Source organism: Capsicum annuum, chromosome 6, assembly GCF_002878395.1.
Source record: "Capsicum annuum cultivar UCD-10X-F1 chromosome 6, UCD10Xv1.1, whole genome shotgun sequence".
Lineage (NCBI taxonomy): Eukaryota > Viridiplantae > Streptophyta > Magnoliopsida > Solanales > Solanaceae > Capsicum > Capsicum annuum.
This window is the reverse complement of record NC_061116.1, coordinates 193,542,237-193,565,645: the sequence shown is the minus strand read 5'-3', so window position 1 is coordinate 193,565,645 and position 23,409 is coordinate 193,542,237. Positions and strand designations below refer to the sequence as shown.

The 23,409-nt window shown below is 33.2% G+C and overlaps 1 long non-coding RNA gene across 1 annotated transcript; it reads left to right on the top strand.

The window, feature by feature from the left end:
* The first annotated feature begins 13,071 nt into the window (after nucleotides 1–13,071).
* Nucleotides 13,072–15,813, top strand: LOC124899300. Its single transcript, XR_007056586.1, has 3 exons — nucleotides 13,072–13,207; nucleotides 13,870–13,952; nucleotides 15,541–15,813. It is a non-coding gene; the product is annotated as an uncharacterized LOC124899300 (long non-coding RNA).
* Nucleotides 15,814–23,409: the final 7,596 nt, after the last annotated feature.

The window sequence follows — 23,409 nt, the reverse complement described above, 5'->3', positions numbered from 1 at the left end:
GAGGGTGTAATGTTACTACATTGTTTTCTAGCTGTCTGTATTCTAAAATTCCTATAGCTTGTACAATATCGAATACTTTCTAATCTACACTTTAGCAAACTTATATGATTTATGCAATTTACTAAATTTATAAAGTCTGAAATAAAGATTGCTTCTGGTAATTCTGTAGTTTCTAATATTTCTATTTGATTTATTAGTCTTTGTTATATTCTTAAAATATCATTTCTTTGTCTTATTTCTTTATATAAATGATTATATTCTCTTTGTATTTCTCTTCCAAAAGGGTTCGTTTTCATGTATTTTTATCCTAAAGGAATACTTACTTGGTCACAATGTCTTCTATAATAGCTTATTCTTCTATTATGGTTAAATACGTCAATACCAGTTCCCTGTAATTCCCAACTTATTTCACTTACATATTCTCTGAATAATTCTGATTGTGAAGTGTCTATACATTTTAATAAATCTAAATAAATACTTAAAAAAGTATTTCTAGCTCTTCTTTCTCTGCCTTTTGTTTTATTTCTTCGTATAAAAACCAATATCTATGTCATATATTATTAGCAAAAGGATGTCTTTTCATTTATTATTATTTCTAAACTTAAGATGTTTTATTAAATGATATTCTAATTCAAATATTGTAGTAATTATTTTATCTAAGGTTATAGGGTCTTCTTTTATGGTATTAAGTCATTTATATTCTATATATAAACAATACAAATTATTTTCGATTTCTTTTAATGTTTTTGTATTTTTAGGTGGTATATTCATTAAACTATATATATATATATATATATATATATATATATATATATATATATATAAAACCCCCCACCCCCTTTCTTTCTTCTTCAAAAGACCCAACCCTTTTCACAATCTTCAAGCCACAACCACCACCACCCTGCCCACTCTTCTTTTCTTCTTCTGATGACATCCATTAATACTTTTTAGTCTTAATCATTGATTTAATTTTCACTAATATAACATTTTCTTTTAAAAAATGGGTGTTCTAAATTGCACATTTGAAAATTATAATAAAGATTTTTTGAAGCAGGATGAAGGTTTTTACTTTAGGTGATGATAGGGATTTAAAAAAAGGGGAGGATTTGAAGAGGAAGGAAGGGGGTAGAAGTTTGTAGAAGATGAAGGGTGGGAGTTGGGGTTTGAAGATGAAAAGGGGGAGGGCGTGGGTGGGGGGGGAGGGGGGCAAGGTTGAAGAAGATAAAGCGGTGGGGGTGAGTCTTATTTTTTTATTATATATAATTAAATTAGTAGGATTCACCAGAACCTCTTTTAAAAAAATGCGTTTTAATTTTTTTTGTCACTCCAGCTATTAAAGGGGTTATATAATTCACGTAAAAGTTGCTTAAGAGGGTATTTAAATATGTATAAAGTTAAAGTGGCAAAGCAAGTTGTCATGACAAGTTCGGGGGTTTTCTTATGCAATGTTTGATTTGATGTATCAAAAATAATTTCTAAAAAAATATTCTTTTTATAAAAATACCCTCTATATATCTGTTGAAAAAAATGTGAAAAAAAATTGAGGGATAATTATGTCTTTAATCATGTTAAGGCATGCATTAGATCCATTGCATTACTAATGCCATGAATTTTGAGGTATTAATAATACATTCCTCAATACACAATAGAGTGTATAACTAAGGCAAACATTAATTATACATAGGCTAAAATTGTATCAAACAAGGTACTAGTAATACATAAGACTAATGTATGCATTATTCTTTTTAATACATTCTACCAAACGACCCCTTAAAAGTATTTGAGAGTGTGTGAGTACATAAGATATGTTGGGTTTTAAGTTTATGAACTTAGATTGGACAACGACGGTCCTAGGATTTAGGGGTTATAGGTGTTTGTGAGGTTCAAACATGCATATTGATGTTCAAAGTGTTAAGGTTTAGCCCCCCAAATCAAATCATTTAATTATCTTCTTGGTTTCTGAGATATCTTGAGGGAACTACTGACCTCGGCCTTTGGTATCCTAAAGGAAGCAATTTCAAGTTGGTGGGATATGCAGATGCTGACTATGCAGGTTATCTAGTGGATAGAAAAAGCACCACAGGTGTGACACACTTTCTTGGATCATGTTTAATTTCATGGTCTACCAAGAAGCAAAATTTGTGGTCTTGTCAACTACTGGGGCTGAGTATGTAGCTGCTGGATCATGTTGTGCACAATTGCTATGGATCAAACAACAATTGTAGAATTTTGGTATGGATGTTGGTTGTGTTTCAATTTTTGTGACAAGACTAGTGCCATAAATATTGCTAACAATCTAGTTTAACATAAGATAACTAAACATATTGATATTAGAAATCATTTTCTAAAAGACAATGTTCAGAAGGGTCATATATCACTCATATTTTGCTCCACTAAAAAATAAATTATTGATATTTTTATTAGACATTAGGTAGAGAATACTTTGAAAAGAACAGGCTAGACTCAGAGATGATTAAAATTGCATGAACTACCTTTAATGATTGGTTAATTAGAAAATGTACTCATTGTATACTAGCCTTTTGCTATTCATTTCAGTCTTGCACATTCAGTTGTGTGTCCTTATTCCAGTGTAATGGTAATTTATTTTAACTTTGTCTTAGTTGTGCAAAATTAGGGAAAATACAAAGCAATGGAGCTCATGGACTTTTGTCAATTATGATTTACTTAAGTTAGTAGTTGGCTATGCATTATAAAACGGCTAAGAACTTATGTTCCAAATGTTGTCAAAATTCAAAAGTCCTCTTTTTTAAAAAGTTTCCACCGCCTTCTTTTCATTTTCCCATCTCCTTTTCCTATCGTTCACTCCTGTCACACCCATTCACTCCTACAAACTTCAATTTTTTTCTCCTTCTCTCTCTCTCCATCTATATAAACCCTAATCGATATTACACTCCATCATTATCACTTCTGAAATACGACCACCTTGCTCCATTCAAAGCTTTAAAGTCGTCTTAATGGCCTCATTAACTCCATCTTCCTAGCTAAGAATGATTCCACTGATTCCTTCTCCAAATTAGTCGCTATTATTATTCATTCAGATGTAGACAAAACACTAGAAACTTTCTCCTCTCTTACCTTCAAAATATCTGATGTTAGGGCTTGGAACGAGTTTTGTTCCATGGTTGATTTGTTTTCCCAAGACCCTTCTTGTAATCAATCTTATAATTCCTCTTCCTCTGATCTAGTGTAAGAGTTCACTCCTCTTCTGATACTTTCTCTTGATGATGTACCCATTCCTACTCCTGTTCCAAAACGAGTTCATTCTCGCTTAGTAAAGAAATATGTGGATCGTGTTTCTATTCCCAAGGATGAAACTTTTCTTAAAACATCTACACGTCCTGCTCCACTCAAGACTCATCACACTAGAAACCAAAAGAGGCAAGAGAAGGCCTATCTTGAGGAAGTTCTTCAAGCAAGTAAAAAAGAAACAGTCATTTTTTACCTTTTCTACTCCACGAATTCCACCCTTAGATACTGATCTACTTGTTCAATCCATTCGTCGAGAAAAGACCATAAAACGTTCTATTCCTAAGCCCATAGCTCTTCGTCCCTCAAGATTTTCCCCTTCGTCTACACCCTCAAAGAAATCTGCTCCAAAGAAGCCTAATCCCTCTTCTCCAAAATCCAAAAGAACTCTAAAATCTAAGTCTTTAAAACAAGTCACTCAACCTGGTTCATCTTCTGAATCAAAAGCTACTGAGGTTGATGTCCCTCCTCATACTAATATCTGATCCCAACTTGTAGTATATTCTGCACTTTCAAAAGAGGTCCTTTATTCTAGGACGTATTGTTACTGGATTTCAGTGAACTTGAAATAGCCACTCTCTTGGAAAAAATAGAGTTTCATGGATGGTCTTTCTTATTTCATCAGTTTAATATTCAACACAAATTTGAGAGGCCTGAAGTCTATGAATTCTATGTTATTTTTTGAAAAGAAACTGTAAATGATGAAATGGAATCACTGATTTCCAATAAAACTTGAAAGTTAGTTGATTTATCATCGGGTTGTAAAACAATTGGATGTAAATGAGTATTATGTAAAAAAAATTAAAATCGGATGGATCTGTTGATAAATACAAGGCTATACTAGTGACTAAAGATTTTAAGCAACTAGAAGGCCTAGAATTTTTTTTATACTTTTTCTCCGGTAACTAGAATTACATCCATTAGACTTTAGTTATTGTTGTAGCAATTTTTAATGTACAAATTCATCAAATGGATGTAAAAATTGCTTGTTTAAATAATGACCTAAATGAGGAGATTTACATGGAACAATCCGAGTATTTTGTCGAGGCTGACCAAGAAAGCAAAGTATGTAAACTTACTAAATTCTTATATGGCTTGAAACATGCATCAAAGTAATGACATTAAAAGTTTGATTCCTACATGATTGATAATGGCTTTAAAACAAATGAGTGTGATAAGTGTATATATCATAAGTTTTGAAATAATTTACATATTATTATTTGCCTACATGTTGATGATTTATTGATCTTTGGCTCTAACATGAATGTCATTGGAGAGACTAAAAATATTTTTAGAAGTCATTTTGATATGAAAGATCTTGGTGAGGTAAATTTTATTCTAGGAATAAAAATAACTAGAACATGTGATAGAATTTTCCTTGATCAGTCATATTATGTTGAGAAAATTTTTTAAAAAATATAATTTTCTTGATTGCAAGCATGTTGTAACTCCATTTGATTCTAGTGTTCACTTGTTTCCCGCTGAAAGTGAAAATGATGTAATAAATCAAAAGGAATATGCTAGCATAATTGAAAGTTTGAGATATGTGACTCATTGCACTAGACATGATATTGCATATGCATTAGGAGTACTTAGCAGGTTTACTAGTAAGTCAGTTAATGAAAATTGACATGCTATAACGAGAGTAATGAAATATTTAATTGGAATGAATACTTGTGGTTTGTTCTATAAAAAATATCCTATTGTACTTGAAGGCTTTTGTGATACGAATTGAAACACTTTATCAGATGATTTCTTATCTACTACTGGTTATATTTTTACTTTGGGTGGTGTTTCTATTTGCTGGAAATCTAAAAAATAAACTGTAATTGCTAACTCTACCATGGAGGCTGAACTAATTGTTTTAGCTTCAGCTAGTGAGGAAGCGAATTAGTTGAGAGATTTGTTATTTCAAATACATTATTTTGAAAAATCAATTCCTCTTATTTTAATTCATTGTTATAGCACCGCTGTAATTGATAGAGTTCAAAACCGTTATTACAACGATATATCCAGATTCATAAGGAGAAAACACAGTAATGTGAGATCATATTTGACAAATGATACCATTAATGTTAATTATGTCAAATCGTGTGAAAATCTTGCAGATCCATTAACTAAGACCTTAGCAAGAGAAAAGGTCTGGAGCACATCGAGGGGGATAAAATTGAAGCCTATTGAATCTTAAGTCATATGTGAGGAAATCCAACCTGAGGACTAGAGATCCTATAACCTGGTTCAATGGAAAAAACAAATCACATGATGACTTCTTGTGAAAAATGCACTATCTTTATTCCTCCCTATGGTGTGAGTGCATTTACTTGTAATGATTGTGAGGTTGAATTTAAAAAAATCTTAGTGAAAATCTGTAGCTCGTATGAGTGGAGTGCTAAAATTACAGGAGCAGTCTCGATAGATTTCACCTATGTGTGTGGAGGTAGGCCGCTTCCTATGAGAATTAGGCTCATTCTCAAAGACATTAATGAAATCAGGATAGCACAGGGCCGCAATGTGCTGGCTATAAATCTCATGTCAACACCTTGATTATTATGTGTAAGCATTAACTTTTTATTTCTCTTAAGCAGTCATAGTTCAAGTCTGAGACCATTGCGGTTCTGAAGTAAAAAATTATTGTTTTATTAAGTAGAAGTTCAATGTAAAACACATCTTCATTATGTATGGTATTCTTCTTTTACCTAGTGAACTCTCTTATGTTAATATTAAAATAAGTGGGAGTTTGATGTTGTTTAAGCATTTTAATATCATTACACATGGTTTTTGACGTTATGCAACATAATGGTGCATTTCATGCTAGTTACTCCTTCTGTTACATATTTTTATGGTAAAGCCATCAGTTGAAAAACGCTAGGCGGCATATATGATTGCTGCATACCACTTTTCCACTGTGACATTATAAGATAATTATTTCTTTGGAGTTAATGGCCTTATTTTAAGTCATGAACGTGCATATTATTGTTACTTGAGTTGTGTTGGTGCTTGAAATGTAGTGGTTGAATTTGGTCACTATTTTTCTTGAGATTCATGTAACTTGTCACTTTCTATTCCTCCATTATGTTACTTTTTATGTGTTGTAACTCTTGTAATCTAAAGGTCATCGATATTTCATCTTTACTATCTTTCATTCATTCTTATACATTGCATGGAAGACTTTTCTTCCTATAAATAGAGGTGGTCTTGCACATTTTTCTAAGTACAAGAAATATTGAATTCACAAAAGTTAGTAAAAAAGAGAGTTTATTAATTGAAGGGAGGTGTTCTTTTTGGAGAGTTTTGAACTCAACTCTTGTTTAAAATTGTTGAGTGTTCTTTGTGAGAAGATCGTTATATCCTGTAGGGGACAAGTCAAGAAGATTACTGTTAGATCGGTGAAGCAGTTTGTTGTAGTGGGCTTGTATCTCCTTAAAGAGAGCGAGATATCTGCACCTCAATCGAAGAAGAAGAATATAACTTTTGTTTTTCTTTCCTTGTAACTTTTCAGTTGTAATATTATTGTAATTTCACCAACACTACCCTTCTATTTTCATATAGTTCCAACTTCAACTCATCCCTATGAAAATCCAATCATTATCTAATCATCTCCTTCTAGTCATTAGCTTATTATGAGAGAAGAAATAAAAATCTTTCCTTTTTTATGAAGTATTATAAAGGTAAGGATTTGCAACTACAATATTAAAGCACTAATATATACCTCAAGGTTACTACCAATCAAATTGTGGCATACGAAATTCTTTATAGTCATTATTGAACTTCATAAAACCTCTATGATGCTTGTTCTCTTCCAGCACTAAAGGAATCAGAAAAACCCTAATATTCAAATTCTCTGCAACTAGAATGTGAAATCAAACTGAACAAAGAAAGTGAGTTTTGACTTTTGACTTATCCACTTTAATTCTCTTAATTAATATTAATAATGTAGACAAAATTATCCATTTATCCCTCATTAAAAAATCTGAGTTATTACAGAATTGGTGAATTCCAACGCAATTACCAAAACAATTAAAGCTTTCTACATGTACATAGTTTTCAGTAATTTGCTTGGTGCTCTGAAAAATGAAATTCCAACACATTAAACAAAAGAAAAAAGCAAGAATAGTGTATAAAACATATAAAGATCCCTTTTTCACTAATACTTGTATGTACAAGAGCAAAAAATGGGTACAAAGCAAAAAATCATAAACCCATGTGCCAGCAATCCGGTTCACAAAGGAAAATCAGAAAAATACGACAACTAGAAAAAGCTTGTTGGAGGCCGGCAAGATAAATGTATAAAACATTAAAAGATCCTTTTTTCACTAATATTTGTATATACAAGAACAAAAAATGTGTACAAAGCAAAAATTTATAAACTAATATTTCTTCCATCCCTCTTGATCCAACAACTCTGAATCGATTCGTAAGTCTTCCATCACTCTAAAATCCATGGATAGTGTGAAGTTTTATGTTGTTCTCGCCTATCTGCTATTTCTTCTAGACTGTGTTTGTTTATCAACAAGTGTACTCTGTACTTATTCTATCTGTCTCACTCTTTCTCTGTATTAATGTCTATGATATTGAGATACCCTTGATAGGAGATACACAATTGTTAATTCTATAGTGATTATGCCTTTCGACAGAGATTGAAATTGAATGGGGATCGGTGACTAATGTGCCAAGGGCCTCTCCTGCTCTCCCTGTGGAAATCCCACACACTCAACCCTAGCTCATACATTTGTTCTTGGATAGTTTCCTTTACACTGACCCAATTGAAGAACCCGTCGTGTTATTAACATAGTCATTCTCGGGAGTTTCTGAAAATAAAACAAAACCACCATGATAACAAGTTGCTTTATTTTGTGATGTTGATGACGATAATGTTGGTTTTCTTTCAAATCTATTTTTACATGCAAACTGCATTTGATGTAAATTAGCTCAGTTTTATCATATCCTCCTTGCATATATATGTTTTATCTAATCCTAATGAAGATCTAAACTATAAACTATAATCCATTTGAAATGTTACATCTCCTCTCTATTTAATTCAGAGTTGGAGCTTAACCTGACATTTTAGAGAAATATTTTGAGAAAATTATTTTGTGTAGGAAAAAATTTCCATCTGGACAAAATATCTGCTTATAACTATAGCACAACGTCTGCTGTCGAGGAATTAACCCATCAAGCCAATTGTCAATGTGGAACATACTAACCTTTTCATCAACAGGCAATTTGTTGATGCTACATCAGGTAAATTAGTTAATCCATGTCAATCACCATAATAATATTCAGTTATCTTTTCATATCTATATTTAGCCCTTGATTGTGCGGCAGTAATAATTCCTTGACCTCTAAAATAAAATTTTCCGACCCACAACCTCAGGACAGGAGATTTAATTGCTCATGTTGCTGAAAGTGATGCAAAAGATATTAATCAAGCAATGTCTGCTGCTTGTAAGGGTTTTTATTAAGAATCATAGCCTAGAATGACTATTTATGTGTCACTTTCTTATCTCTTCGTACAGTCTTATGCTATGTTAATGGTTCTGGAGACAAGATTACACTTAATTCTCCATGGTTCATAACTGCAGGAAAGGTCAAAGGTATTGTTGTGCCTTTGCTGATATGATTGAGAAACATAACAATAAAATTGCAACGCCTCGGAAACTGGAAGCCATATAAGGAGGCTGCTAAGATTGAAGTACCAACGGTTGTACGTCTCAGCTATTATGCTGGTGAGTGAGAAATCCAACTGGAAAGAAAGTATATCATCAATTATTTCTTGTCCCTTGAAAATATTTATGTTCACAGTTCACTTATCGACGGTGCAGGTATGACTGTTTCTGCTGATGGACCATATCATGTTCAAACACTGCATGGACTGATTGGGTTTGCTGGTCAGATTATCTCAGGAAATTTTCCTCTTCTCGTGTTTTGTTGAAGATTGGCCCTGCTTTAGCTTGTGGCAATAAGTGTCATGTTAAAGATGGCTGATCAAATCCCATGATCTGCAGTTTTAAGTAGAAAATTGCAGGAGGTAACGTTCAAATTTCCTCTTTTATTGCGAGTAAATTTCATGGGTGGCCATCCAACTTTATATTTTTTATCGAAAAGTCATTTTTCTTTGTTTTGTTACACAAAAGTCATTTAACTTCGTCTCATCTTTCACAAAAGTATTTTAATATAATTTAATTAAAACCCTACCTAAAATGTGAGATGATATTTAAAAATATCCTTTGTGTTTGATGGTAGGTTCAAAATGACACCTCAAAGTATACCTTTGAGAAGTTTTGGTGCTTTAAGCTTACTATATCTTAGTACATTTGATTTTCTTTTAATACTTACCAAACTCTAATTGTTAAATTTTATAAAATTCTGAAAAAAAGAATTTAATATTGAGTCACATTTAGAGGTTTATTATCTGCAATTTTTTTTCATTTATTGTAGGATTTGGTGTGGCTTTGTAGATTAATTTATCTAATTATAGAATAATTTCATAGACCCCTTCACAAATTTCGTTTTTGAAAGTTGATCTCTCATATTACATATGATATCACACTGACTTTGGTTGTTTGATTTCTTTATAACAATTCTTTTAATTTATTTATCACTATAAAAACTGTATATTTGGAATTAAATTTTTTATGAAATAATTGAAATACCAAGGAGTGAAATACTTTAACAAAAATTTAAAATTTTCATTATGTCATCATTATCAAATTTCAACAAATCTTTCAGCTCCATCCCCGGCCTTTTCAAAATATCTATCATTCAATACTTTTTATTTTTTTTATTTCATAATAAGTAACATTATTATTTTTTTTTTCTAACTCTATTTAGTAAAAATTATTGCAGTTTACTTTGCATAGTCAATGTATTGAAAATAAAATTCATAGTAGTTATTATAAAATAATTTGAAAATCATATCTACTTATTTAATAGGCATAATACATAAATATGACCCTAAACTTGACACCAAATTATAACTTTGACCTTAAACTTTGATAGTGCACAAATAGGACCTTTAACTATTCAGAACCTGAACAAATATGACCTCCAATTTTGCAACCTCCATGCGTGAGTTTCTTTTTTTTTTTTTGTTAAAAAGGTGCATTTCAATATAATAAATAAAAAATTATAGAAAGTATTACATACGACAGGGCTCAGCCCGGGTTAATTATAAAAGTGTAGTAGTTTCGCTCATCTGAGGATAGAGCATTTGGATTAACAGATCTTTCAAAAGAAATTCCTCTCATGTCTGCTCCCAAGTCATGTTGAGCATACATGGGTGGAACTAGCAAAAGATGGGCCTCTTCGAAGTAGTTTAAGGCTGCCCCATGTTTGGCTAACTTGTTCGCGACCTGGTTCTGTTCCCTAAAGAAATGGTGTACTGCTGGGTGGCCCGCCTCCCTTAACTTTGACCTGCAAAGATTAATAATGTCATCATAATGTTCATTTCCATCTGTAAGCATGCGCAAGATTTCAAGTGAATCAGTATTGATTTCAATAGGTAAGAGGTTGTGTTGAATAGGTAGAGTAATGCCTACCTTGAGGGCAATTAGCTCCATTTGATTATTAGTAGCAAACATGAAACTTTGTGTGACGCCTAAAATCCATTCTCCTAAGTGATTACGAACTACACCTCTAATTCGTCCCTTCCCAGGGTTGCCCAATCAAGACCCATCCACATTGAGCTTATAATGGTCCGCCAAAGGAGGGTTCCATTTGATGTGGATAGTGGGCTTAAGATCTTTATTTTAGATTTTGTTCATGAGGAACTTGTATTCAATAGCTTCATTGTAGGCCTGAGCAAGGGAAGGCTTGACATAACCTTGTTGGAAGAGGTTATGGCTCCTGGATTTCCAGATAACCCATAGGCAATGAGGGATGATTTCATGCCAGAGAAGAGTTTTATCAAAGGCCTTATGTTTGGTGGCTCTCCAACTGTTGGACCAGTGAAGAGAGAAAAGATTAGAGGTTGTGTAGGCACTGGGGAAACTAGCATGGATGAATGTATCGGCCTAGAACCGTGAGGTAGAAGGACAATTGAAGAATAGGTGATTAGAATCTTCAATCGTGTGGTTACAGATTTTGCAGTGGGGGTTGATGTCCAAGCCCCTCCTAGACAGGTTAAAACCCGTAGGGAGCTTGTCATGGTGCATGAGCCAGATGAAGAATTTGATTCTAGGGGGGTTGGGAGCTGCCATATCCTACGTGGATATGTAATCCAATCATACGGTTCCACATCATTAAAAGGGCTGACTGGGAGGACTTTTGATCTGAAACTTAAAACGACGTTGTTTTGCTTCTATAAGTTAAAACGACGTCGTTTTACTTGTTATTATTATTATTATTATTATTATTATTATTATTATTATTATTATTATTATTATTCTACTACTATTTCTACATATTACGTACTACTATTGCTTCTATCAATATACCACTACTACTACGACTAATTATTATTATTATTATTATTATTATTATTAATAATAATAATAATAATAATAATAATGATAATAATAATAACAATATTTTAATAAAATTTCATCTTAATAACGTTTTATTAATAACGTTAATTTAATATACTACTACTACTGCCCTTAATAACGTTTTCTTAATAACGTTTTAATAACGCTAATTTAATATACTACTACTACTGCCCTTAACAACCTGTTATTAATAACGTTTTAATAACGATAATTTAATATACTACTACTACTGCCCTTAACAACCTTTTATTAATAACGTTTTAATAGCGTTAATTTAATATACTACTACTACTACTGCCCTTAATAACGTTTTAATAACGTTAATTTAATAATGTTTTAATAACGTTAATTTAATAACTTTAATTTCATAACGTTTTATTAAAACTATAATTTTTTTATTATTATTAGTATAGTTTCATCTTGGAGCTGAAAATAATAAAAAAAATAATAGTGAAAAGTTATTAAAATATATAAAAAGGAATTACTAAGGGCATAATAGTCATTTTACCCTTTTTTTTACTGTTGGAACGCTCAAATTTTTAGCCCGAAGCGTTCAGTTTTGCGTGTACAACACGCGTTTGGCCACATAGGATCGGAGGTCATATTTGTGCAGTTTTAAATAGTTAAAGGTTATATTTGTACACTATCAAAGTTTGAGGTCAAAGTTATAATTTAGTGTCAAGTTTAGGGTCATATTTATTTATTATGCCTATTTAATAGTGTATTGATAATATGAACAAAATAATATGTAGCAAAAGTAAAAAAAAAAAGTCTATAAATTAATCGAACAAAATAGTATATCAGTAAAAAGGTTAGTAAATGAAAATGTAATTATTGCTAATTTATGATAAATAGATTTTAATTTATTTATTTTTTATTTTACCTTTTTTCAATATTTTTAATTTAGTAGGTAGAGTTTGTCAAACATATGAAAATAAAATGATTCATTTCTATTAGCAATATAGTGAATCAAAACTGCTTAAAAGTATATCTGAGGACCATTTTGAACCTACCTTTAAACATAAAAGATCGTTTTTTATTTCATCTCAAATTTTAGGTATCGTTTTAACCAAATTATTTCAAAATGACTTTTGTGAAAGATGAGACAAAGTTAAATGACTTTTGTGTAACAAAATAAAACTTTTGATTAAAAAAATACAAAGTTGATGACGACCATGAAATATACTCCTTTTATTGCCTTAGACAGTAGTTCTGCACGGAAGTCCACGAAGTTTCATCTTTTTGGAATCATATATGAGTGAAAGAATAAGTTTGTTCTTACCAAAATTTTCAAAAATATTCCATAATTCCTGAATATTCTCATTACTTTTTATACCACTTGAGCAACAACATACTCAATATAATTTCATACGTGGAGCCGGAGGCCTAGGGCGTGGGGAGTGAGGAGGGTGGTGCGTAAGCAACCTTATTTCCTACCTTGTGAAGTTAGAGAGGTACTTTTCTTTTCATCAGAGTGTTGTTGCCGCTTGCTACATGTTGTCTGTTTAGTTATTTGACAACACTTTTTACTGGAATATGTTGTATTCTGTTCCTAAGAAGTTAGAATGTTAAAACATTATTTAGTTGAACAGAAAATGAACCTCCTTTTCCCATAAATTCCATCTGTATCCCACTTGAAATAATGGCCTAAATCATGTATTAGGGGAACTTTATACTTTTGAATACTTGTGCAATGTCTCTAACCTGAAATTGAAGAAGACCACCCCGATGCACATTTCTGTTCCATCTAGAATTTTCATCATCCAGTTTGCCTTCTAGCTTCTCTATTTATTGATTCCATCTGTCGATGAATATTTTTTCCTGTGATTTACCTTATAATGTGGATGTATAATTAAATTTATTCCCATTCAGATTTATTGAGGCTTAACGGCTGAATTCTTGCCTTATTTATGTATTCATTTGTTATTCTTGACATTACTTGCTTGAACATCTCATCTAAAGAGCTATGAGATTTTCTATTTGTCTAATTAAGTAATGACACGAGAAGTTTGTTCCTACACAATATAACTGGTTCTATTCTCTTATTTTTTTTGCCAATAGATTGCATCGGTGTTTTGCCTTCTTACTGAGGAATATTGCTTCAATTGTCTTGCAGAAATTGATGGTATAGGCTTAAAATGATTTGGAAATTTCTATGGAACATCATATTGGCCTATCTTGATGAAGCGCAAGGCTAAGGTACTTTTCCTCTTAATTTGTCAAGCTACAAATTTGACCCTTTATTGGTACTAAATCAGATTATGAGATTATTTATTTTGTTAGAAAAAACATAGTTAACCAGAAGCTGCACTAAAGCTATTATATATTTTTACAAATTACAAATTTTCTTAATCAATAAAACTCACATATCAACTTGACTATTATTTTTGTTGAACACTCTCAAATAAAGAAAGCTCGCTTCACCAAGGTCATTTTCATATTCATCTTGAACCAATTATTTTGAATATATATATAGGAGAAAGAGAGTGTGTTTTCAAGGGGGATAGATGAAACGAAAAGAACTGCATAGAAGCTCCTAAATGCTGATTTGTGGGTGCCTCATGTTGATGGGTAGGACATGAAATTTCCACATTATGAGAAATCTATTTAAAAAATTTGTGGTTATTTAATTTTCAGATTAATTATTTTGATTGAGTGACTTTTTCTTTGGTTCTTAAGAAATATTTTTTTTATCATATTTGTATAGCTCATTTCCTACATACATGTTTTTATTTGTCACCTATTTGTACAAGCTAAGATTTCACAGATACGGGTACTAGAAATGTTGTGGTTTGGCTGCCAACTGTCACTGTTGTGGCTAATAAGCATATTGATCGATTATACCTTCGTAACTACAATTTAGTATGCCATTTTCGTCGATATCATTTTTTAGGATAATCTTTGAAAATGGTATTTCTTCTTAGATTGTGGGTGAATTATCAATTCTAATTATTGTAAAGGACATGAACATCGATGTCAATGAGAGAACAGGACTGAGAGCTGTAACACACATTCAAATTCATTTTAAAAGAGGAGTTTTATCATATGCAAAAATTTATCAGAGATAAATATGGACTGAATATAATCTGAGATTTTAATTGCTAGTGTGTATTGAATTTTGGAATAAGGAATACGGAGACGTGGTTGTAGTTTGAATATTCAATCGTCTGTATGTATAGGTATGATATTGGTATGTTAAGTCTGCTTTTTTTCTTGACTCATTTGTCTTCTCAAAAACTTGGATTGACGGTCACTTTTCTGTGATGAATAATTGATAAATGTTAGATAAACGTTTATATAACTAATAGAGCTTTACCTAGTTATATCAGCTAAAAAAATAACATAAAAGCAATATTTTATGTAGGAGTTTCTCTTCCATACCAAGCTCGTGGCCTTGACGGTCTTTCTAATTTATTATTGTTCATTGTAAGTTCTCATTTAACAATCATATAAGCCAGTGATCAAACCGAGTAATTCAAATATCTATATTATTCACGTGAGTCACTTGAAAAATACATGGTTTCCACCAATACTCACTTTTATCCAATGTGTCCTCACGCATAATATGTTTCTATGGAAATGTCTTCCATGATTTTGCTGGTAGAATATCACCAGATAAAGTAAAGATATTGAAGACAAGGTTGAGCTTTATTTTTATAGGACCTGAAAGGCTATTGTGAGCATAAAAAACTCACGATTGCACCAAAATTTAGTCTTCTGAAATACGTCTAACTATGTGTGATCATTGATTTGCTGGACATTGAAATATACCCCGAACATACTTCAGGAATGCTTTCTCGACTTGCCAAATGGAAGGAAGGATAGGAGTTTAATTTCACAGCATTTAACAACAAGCTCATTGGAGCGAGAGACTTTTCTGCGTTCAATGGTGGAACACTATTAGATGAGAGAGGGCATGGTGCACATACTCCAAATACTTTTGATAGTGTTGCTGACATTTCACCTCTTGCTTATTTTAATATGTAAACAAATTTTGCAACTCAAGTTGCTTGCGTTCGGAAAGTGACATGTTATTATATGTGGTAGATCCACAATTGAAGATGGCGTTGATATTATATCCATTTCCATTGGTTTCTTAATGCTTTTTGGGATGAAACTATTGCACTTGGTGTATTTAGTTCTACGGGAAAGGAAATTTTTATAAGTTGTTCTGCTGGAAATGAAGGCCCATATAATTATACCTTAGCTTTGAAATATGTTTTGAACTTGGACTTGGTTCAATATTAAATTAAAGTGGATGACGTCAAATTTAGTCAAGTAGTTTGTATTATTCTTCTGGAAAGACTTGGGCATCACAAAGAAGAGGAAAATCTTCGATATTTTTTATGATAAAAGTAGAAACTATTACTAGGCAAAATGTATATAATGAGGGTAAATCTGATAAAGTTCACCAACACACGTCAGAATATGTGGTTAACAGGAATAAATATAACCGCAGTGTTTTCTGGTACACACAAGTAAATATAATTGCAGTGAGACTTTTCTGTTAACATATATTATAGTATTTGTTCTTTTGAAACTTTTTTGTATTTATAAAATATAGCTTGGCGATATTATTATAGCCTATCTCGTTGTATCTGTTGCATAGCAACAATATCTGTTCATGATAATCAAACTACAAAAGTGAAAAGTAGTAATTTTTCCTTCAAAATCATATACATTAGGCCCGTGCACAACACAAGGATACCATATCTAGTTATTATATAAAAAAGGTGAAGAGTTAGAAAATCAAGGGTAATTTTGTCATTTCAAAAAGATCAACATTGCTGGTAGGGATGGCAATAGGGGAACGAGGTTAGGGCGGGTTGGGGCTGGCGAAGTCTTGCCCTACCACTTATTTAACCGGCCCTGCCCCGCATAGTTTCCCCTGTCCCGCGCCGCCTTATATAGCTCTGTTTAATCTTAACAATGTGATTATTCATGCTATAGAAAGACAGAGAAGGAGGTCAAAGCAACAAAATGTATAGCTATTTTCATAAATATCCAATTCTTACTGTGAGATTAGTTCGATATTATTGTAGTGACCACCCTTCTTTGTTATTTTCATAAGTATCCGATTCTTTTTTCATTTAAGATAATAGTTAAAACTCTCATTTCTCTAAACTTTGTGGGACTGATTTGGGGTTGATCAGGGCTCAGATTATGTAATACCTCGAGTTTTTATGTCCTAAACCTCCCAAAAGATAGCCCATGAGGTTAGCGTTCCGACGCATCAAGCCTCGTATTGATCCGAGGTCATGACAAGAAGTTATGAAAATTTTCCTTTGAGAGCCTGACAAAATGCCATGGCTACGACTCAGGGTAAAGAGTCATTACCACTCATGACGAGTTGTCACGAGTGAGTCGTAGCCACTTCAGTGAGTCCCTCGGCCTTAGTCTAGTGACTACGATATCTCACTACGATTCGTAATCAGTGACTACGAGTCGTATCGAGGGACTTGTAGTCACAACAGTGTGTAACCAAGGATCCCCTCCAGTGGTTACGAGTCCAACATATGACTCGTGACCATACCTTACGATTCATTGTGTGGACTCGTAGCCTGACCAGTGTATGACCCAAGGACTCAGCTTCTGATTACGACTCCACCCTACACTCATAGTCAGTCATGATGAGTCGTTAGGTGGCAAGTCGTAGTCAGACCAGAATGTACCCAGAATCCCAGTATCCCAGGCTACGACGCAGGACAAAAATCGTAATCAATCGTTACGAGTCATGACTATTGGAAACGTGTTTTCCTACATGCTTTTCCAGGGGATTTTATGTCTTTTCCACCCCCTTAAAATCCAAATCCATGTCGTTTTGTCTTCCCAAAGAGTGGTATAAAAGGACCCAAAAGCCCCCAAATCATCAATTAACCGTATTCCACCCAAAGGAGATCAAAGAGACAAATTTCCCACCTTCGTCGAGCAAACTAGGGCTTCTCAATAAGCAAGATCAATTTCAAAGATTTCCCGAAGGCTCCTACTTCAGGTATGTGAGCTATTCATCAATGGGCTCCTTTCACCCATTGAATCCCAAAATTTCCAATCCTCACCCTAAGGATTCTCAATCGGCGCGTCACATAGTGCAATTTCCGCGATGAGCTCCGCGTCGCTATCGCGGACCCTTACTGCCTCCTCATGAAAATGCTCATAACTTTTTGCTCGAATATCGGATTAAGGCAAAATTGACAGCGTTAGAAAGTTAATTCAATCACCTACAATTTGGTGGGTCTTATGCTCCAAAATTATACATATTCCAGAAGTTATACACGTTCAAAATTAATCCTTATAGAATAGAATTTCAAAATTTAATCGATAATGAAAGTTCTTAACTCCACTTCACTCTAAGTGTTTTCTACAAACACCCTTTCTCTCAAAGGCACTTTTCACACTAGGATAATAATCATGACACTTATATTTATATTGAAAATAATTGGATTCAAGCTTATACACGTAAGACAACGGTTCAAATTTTAGCCCAAAAATGCTGAGTGTTACATTAGCGTGTAAAAGAATAACTCAAAATATGATGTACTACTAATGTTTGCATTAGTAATATAAGTATTAATTATGATTTTAGTAGTTATACAGAGATTATTTCTTACGCAACATCTGATTTGGTGTGTTAAAAATAACTTTCGTTGCATATTTTTAAATAAGAAATTATTTACAAAAATATCCTCCACGGATATAATAAAAATAATGTGAAAAAGGTTCTGAGGGGTTATAGTGTCTTTACCCATGCTAATGCATGCATTAAACACCATTACATTACTAATACTAAGGGTTTCCCACGTATTAATTATGCATAGCATAATACATAACAGAGTGTACATACATAGGTTAAAAAAGTATACCAAACAAGATATTAATAATACACAGAGCTAATGCATTTTTTTAATGCATACTACCAAACATCTCCTTAGATAAATTGAGTTTGATTTTGTTTGTGTGAATTCACTTATTTTTAAGTATTGGGTTCAATTGGTGTGAATGGAAAATGGAAGGACACAACCTTTTATGAAAAGACATATTATTTTGAAAAAGAAGTGACTGTTCAGATAGTTGTGTCTGATCAGAAAAAGACACGATGTTTTGAATGAAAAGACATGACTCTTCCAAAGGATACGCCTTTTCGGATGAACCATTGCCACCTTTCGGAAAGGGCACTTGATGGCTATATACACCTGAATTTATCCACAGGTTTTGGTATGAAAAATTTTCAGAAATACAAACTCTTCTTGTCTTCAAAACATTCCTTGTGATCAATCAAATCGTTGAGTGAGTTCGACGAATCCAATTATTTGAGGTACCACTATAGTTGGATTGAAAGTCATTTTATCCTGGGAGGAAAATTTCAAAACCTCGGGTACAGTGAGAGGAATTATTCCTTAAGGACACTCCGCAAAGTTGGGGGACTTGCCTTTACGTTTCTGTTTCATCTTAATTTCTGGAAAAATAAAATACACTTCTTAGAAAGATCACTTTGATCTTGTGTTGAGGGTGTTGTTGCACTTCATAGTGTTCTTGTTTTAAACTTGAACTAGTGTTGAAGTTATTGTGTCAAATTTGTACCCGAAAACGTTGAAAAACAACAATCTTAAGGAATAATTTTGGAAAAAAAAATATTTTTTTTGCTTGTTTGGTGAAATTTTCTTTTCACTAATTTTTTTTTTCAGAATCTGTATTGCTTGATTTTTAGAGATTAAAGCTTTTAGCTTTTTACTCCGTTTGAACTTAACTAGTGATTTGAAGACATAAATCTTCATCACAAGTTAAAGATCACTCAGTTGACGATTGAAAGTCACAAAAACTTCATCGTTAAACTATAAACAAGAGGTGTTTAAAGTTGCTGCAACTTTATTACTAGTATTTTGACATACTAAAGGTTTTGTCTTATTTTGATAGGAAAATGACGACTGATAGTCAAATGCATGATGCTAGAACGACTATGGCAGCAACTAGAATTGCCACGATGAGTCGTACTAATGCCCAACAAGCTATGGCACCAGCGGAGAAATCCGAAAAGTTCGCGGGTATTGACTTCAAGAGATGGTAGCAGAAAATATTTTTCTACCTCACAACTCTCTGCCTTGAATGGTTCACGGTTGAGGAAGCTCTGGAGGTGCCTGAGAGAACTTCTGAACAAGAGCGCTTCGTGATTATGGAGGTTTGGAAACACTCAGATTTCCTTTGTAGGAATTACATCTTGAGTGGTCTCCAAGATGACCTTTACAATGTGTACAGTGGAACAAAGACATCGAAAAAGTTATGGGGAGCGCTAGAATGAAAGTAAAAGACGGAGGATGCATGAACTAAAAAGTTCTTTGTTGCAAGATTCCTGGAGTACAAAATAATAGACAACAAGTCTGTTGTTTCCCAAGTGCAGGAACTACAAGTGATCATCCATGATCTCCTTGCAGAAGGTATGATTTTAACAAATACCTTTATTGAACAGTTTAAACATGTTCTTAGTATTTACATAACCTTTGTTGTAGGTTTGATTGTGAATGAAGCATTTCAAGTAGCAGAAATAATAGAGAAGCTACCACCTATGTGGAAAGACTTCAAGAACAATTTGAAACACAAACATAAGAAGATGTCAGTCGAAGATCTGATTGTACGACTACACATTGAAGAAGATAATACGGCTGCGGAAAGAAGGTCAAGAGGCAATTTTGCAATAAGAGGAGTAAACATTGTAGAAGATGACCAAAATAACTCCAAAAAGAGAAAGAAGCTGGAAATGAAAGCAATCAACCCAAGAAGAAATTCAAGGGAAAGTGCTTCAACTGTGGTAAGATTGACCATAAGTCTATGGATTGTCGTGCCCAGAAGAAAGGGAAGAAAAAGGACCAAGCAAATTTAACTGAGTCTAAGAAAGAAACGGATGATCTGTGTGCTATGCTTTTCGAATGCAACTTAGTGGGAAATCCTCGTAAATAGTGGATGGATTCTGGTGCCACCCGCTATGTTTGTACTAACAAGGATTTGTTTTCGACGTTCGCTCTGGCTCAAGTAGAAGAAAAGATCTACATGGAAAACTCTACTACTGCAAAAGTAGAAGGAACAGGAAAAGTGTGCTTGAAGATGACTTCCGGCAAAGTGTTGACACTTAACAATGTCTTGTATGTTCAGTTTCACTTCTAGACAAGAACGAATTCAAATGTATATTTGTTTCCAGAAAAATTGTGCTTAGTAAAGAAGAAGTGTATGCAGGAAAAGGCTACCTCAATGAGGACCTATTCAAAATGAATGTAATGAATGTTGAAATCAATAAAAGTTCAGTTTCTTCTTACTTGATTGAGTCTTATGATTTATGGCATGAACGTTTAGGCCATGTTAATTATAAAATATTACAAAAAATGATTAACTTAGAAGTTTTGACAAACTTTGAGTGCAATAAATCAAAATATCAAACATGTGTGGAATCAAAGTATGCAAATCATCCTTATAAGTCCGTTGAAAGGAATTTCAATCCCTTAGACTTAATACACACGAACATTTGTGATATGAAGTCAACACCATCACGTGATGAGAAAAGTATTTCATAACTTTTATCGATGATTGCACGAGATATTGTTATGTCTATTTGCTAAATAGTAAGGATGAAGCAATAGATGCATTTAGGCAATATAAAACTGAAGTTAAAAATCAGTTAGGGAAAAGGATAAAAATGATAAGAAGTGATAGGGGCGGAGAATATGAATCTCCCTTCGACAGAATATGTGTAGAGAATGGAATTTTCCATCAAACTATGGCCCCGTATTCACCTCAATCTAATGAAATTGCGGAAAGAAAAAATCGAACTTTGAAGGAAATGATGAATGTCTTACTTATAAGTTTAGGTTTACCGTAAAACTTGTGGGGGGAGGCTATCCTTACAGCCAACCGAATACTCAATAGAGTTCTCCATAGTAAGACACAATCAATCCCTTATGAAAAATGGAAAGGAAGGAAACCCAACTTGAAATATTTCAAAGTGTGGGGGTGTCTAGAAAAGGTCCAAGTTCCTATGCCTAAAAGAGTTAAGATAGGACCTACGGTGGAATGTGTGTTCATAGGATATGCTAAAAGTAGTAAAGCATGTCGATTTTTGGTTCATAAATACAAACATCCAGATATTAATGAAAATACGGTAATTAAATCAGATAACGCTAAATTCTTTGAAAATATTTATTCCTATAAAACTAGACGTGAACAGTCTAGTGGAGGGTCTAAACGAACTCGAGATGAACCAAGTGAGAATGTATATAATGATAAGAATCCAAGACATAGTACCCATCAAAGAACGTTAACTTTGTTTGGATCGGATTTTGTAACATTTCTCTTAGAAAATGAGCCTTAAACATTTAAGGAAGCGATGACATCTTCGGACTCATCCTTTTGGAAAGAGGCAGTCGATAGTGAGGTTGATTCAATCTTAAGAAACCATACATGGGAGTTGGTTGATCTTCCTCCAGGAAACAAACTTTTAGGATCTAAATTGATCTTAAAAAGAAAAATGAAAGCGGATGGTACTATTAACAAATACAAGGCAAGACTTGCAGTAAAAGACTTCAAACAAAAAGAAGGCCTTGATTACTTTGATACATACTCGCCGGTAACAAGGATAACATCGATTCGAATGTTAATTGCCTTGGCGGCGGTATATGGTCTTGAAATCCATCAAATGGATGTGAAAACTACATTCCTAAATGGAGAATTGAAGGAAGAAATTTACATAGAACAACCTGAGGGTTTTATGGTTCCAGGAAAAGAAAATAAGGTGTGTAAACTTGTTAAGTCACTTTATGGACTAAAACAAGCACCTAAGCAATGACATGCAAAGTTTGACCAAACAATGTTGGCAAACGGATTCAAAATTAATGAATGTGATTAATGTGTTTATATTAAAGACACTCCGAATCACCAAGTCATTGTGTGTTTATATGTGGATGATATGTTGATTATTAGTAGAGACACTTCAGACTTAAATACAATAAAACGAATGCTCGAGAGTAAGTTCGATATGAAAGACCTTGGAGTTGCGGACGTGATCTTAGGAATAAGAATTCATAGAATTCCACAAGGATTGGCATTGTCACAGTTTCATTACATCGAAAAAGTACTTGACAAAATTAAGTATATGGAATTTGGTATTGCCAAGACTCCATTGGGTATGAGCTTTGCACTTCGAAAGAATGAAGGTGAAAGTGACTCACAATTGGAGTACGCAAGAGTATTGGGATATTTAATGTATATAATGAATTGTACATGACCATACATAGCATGTGCTATTAGTAAATTAAGTCGGTACACGAGTTATCCCAACAAAATTCATTGGTTGGCAATGAAAAGAGTTTTGGGGTATCTCAAATACACTCAAGACTACGCTTTGCATTATAATAAATATCCCACGGTACTTGAAGGATATAGTGATGCAAATTGGATCACTGGATCAAACGAAGTAAAATCCATGACTGGATATGTATTTACTATCGGTGGAGGAACGGTCTCTTGAAAGTCATCCAAACATACTTGTATTGCTCGCTCTACAATGGAATCTGAATTTATCGCATTGGATAAAGCCGGTGAAGAAGCAGAATGGCTCCAGAATTTCTTGGAAGATATTCCTTATTGGCCCAAACCAGTGGAACCAGTATGTATACAT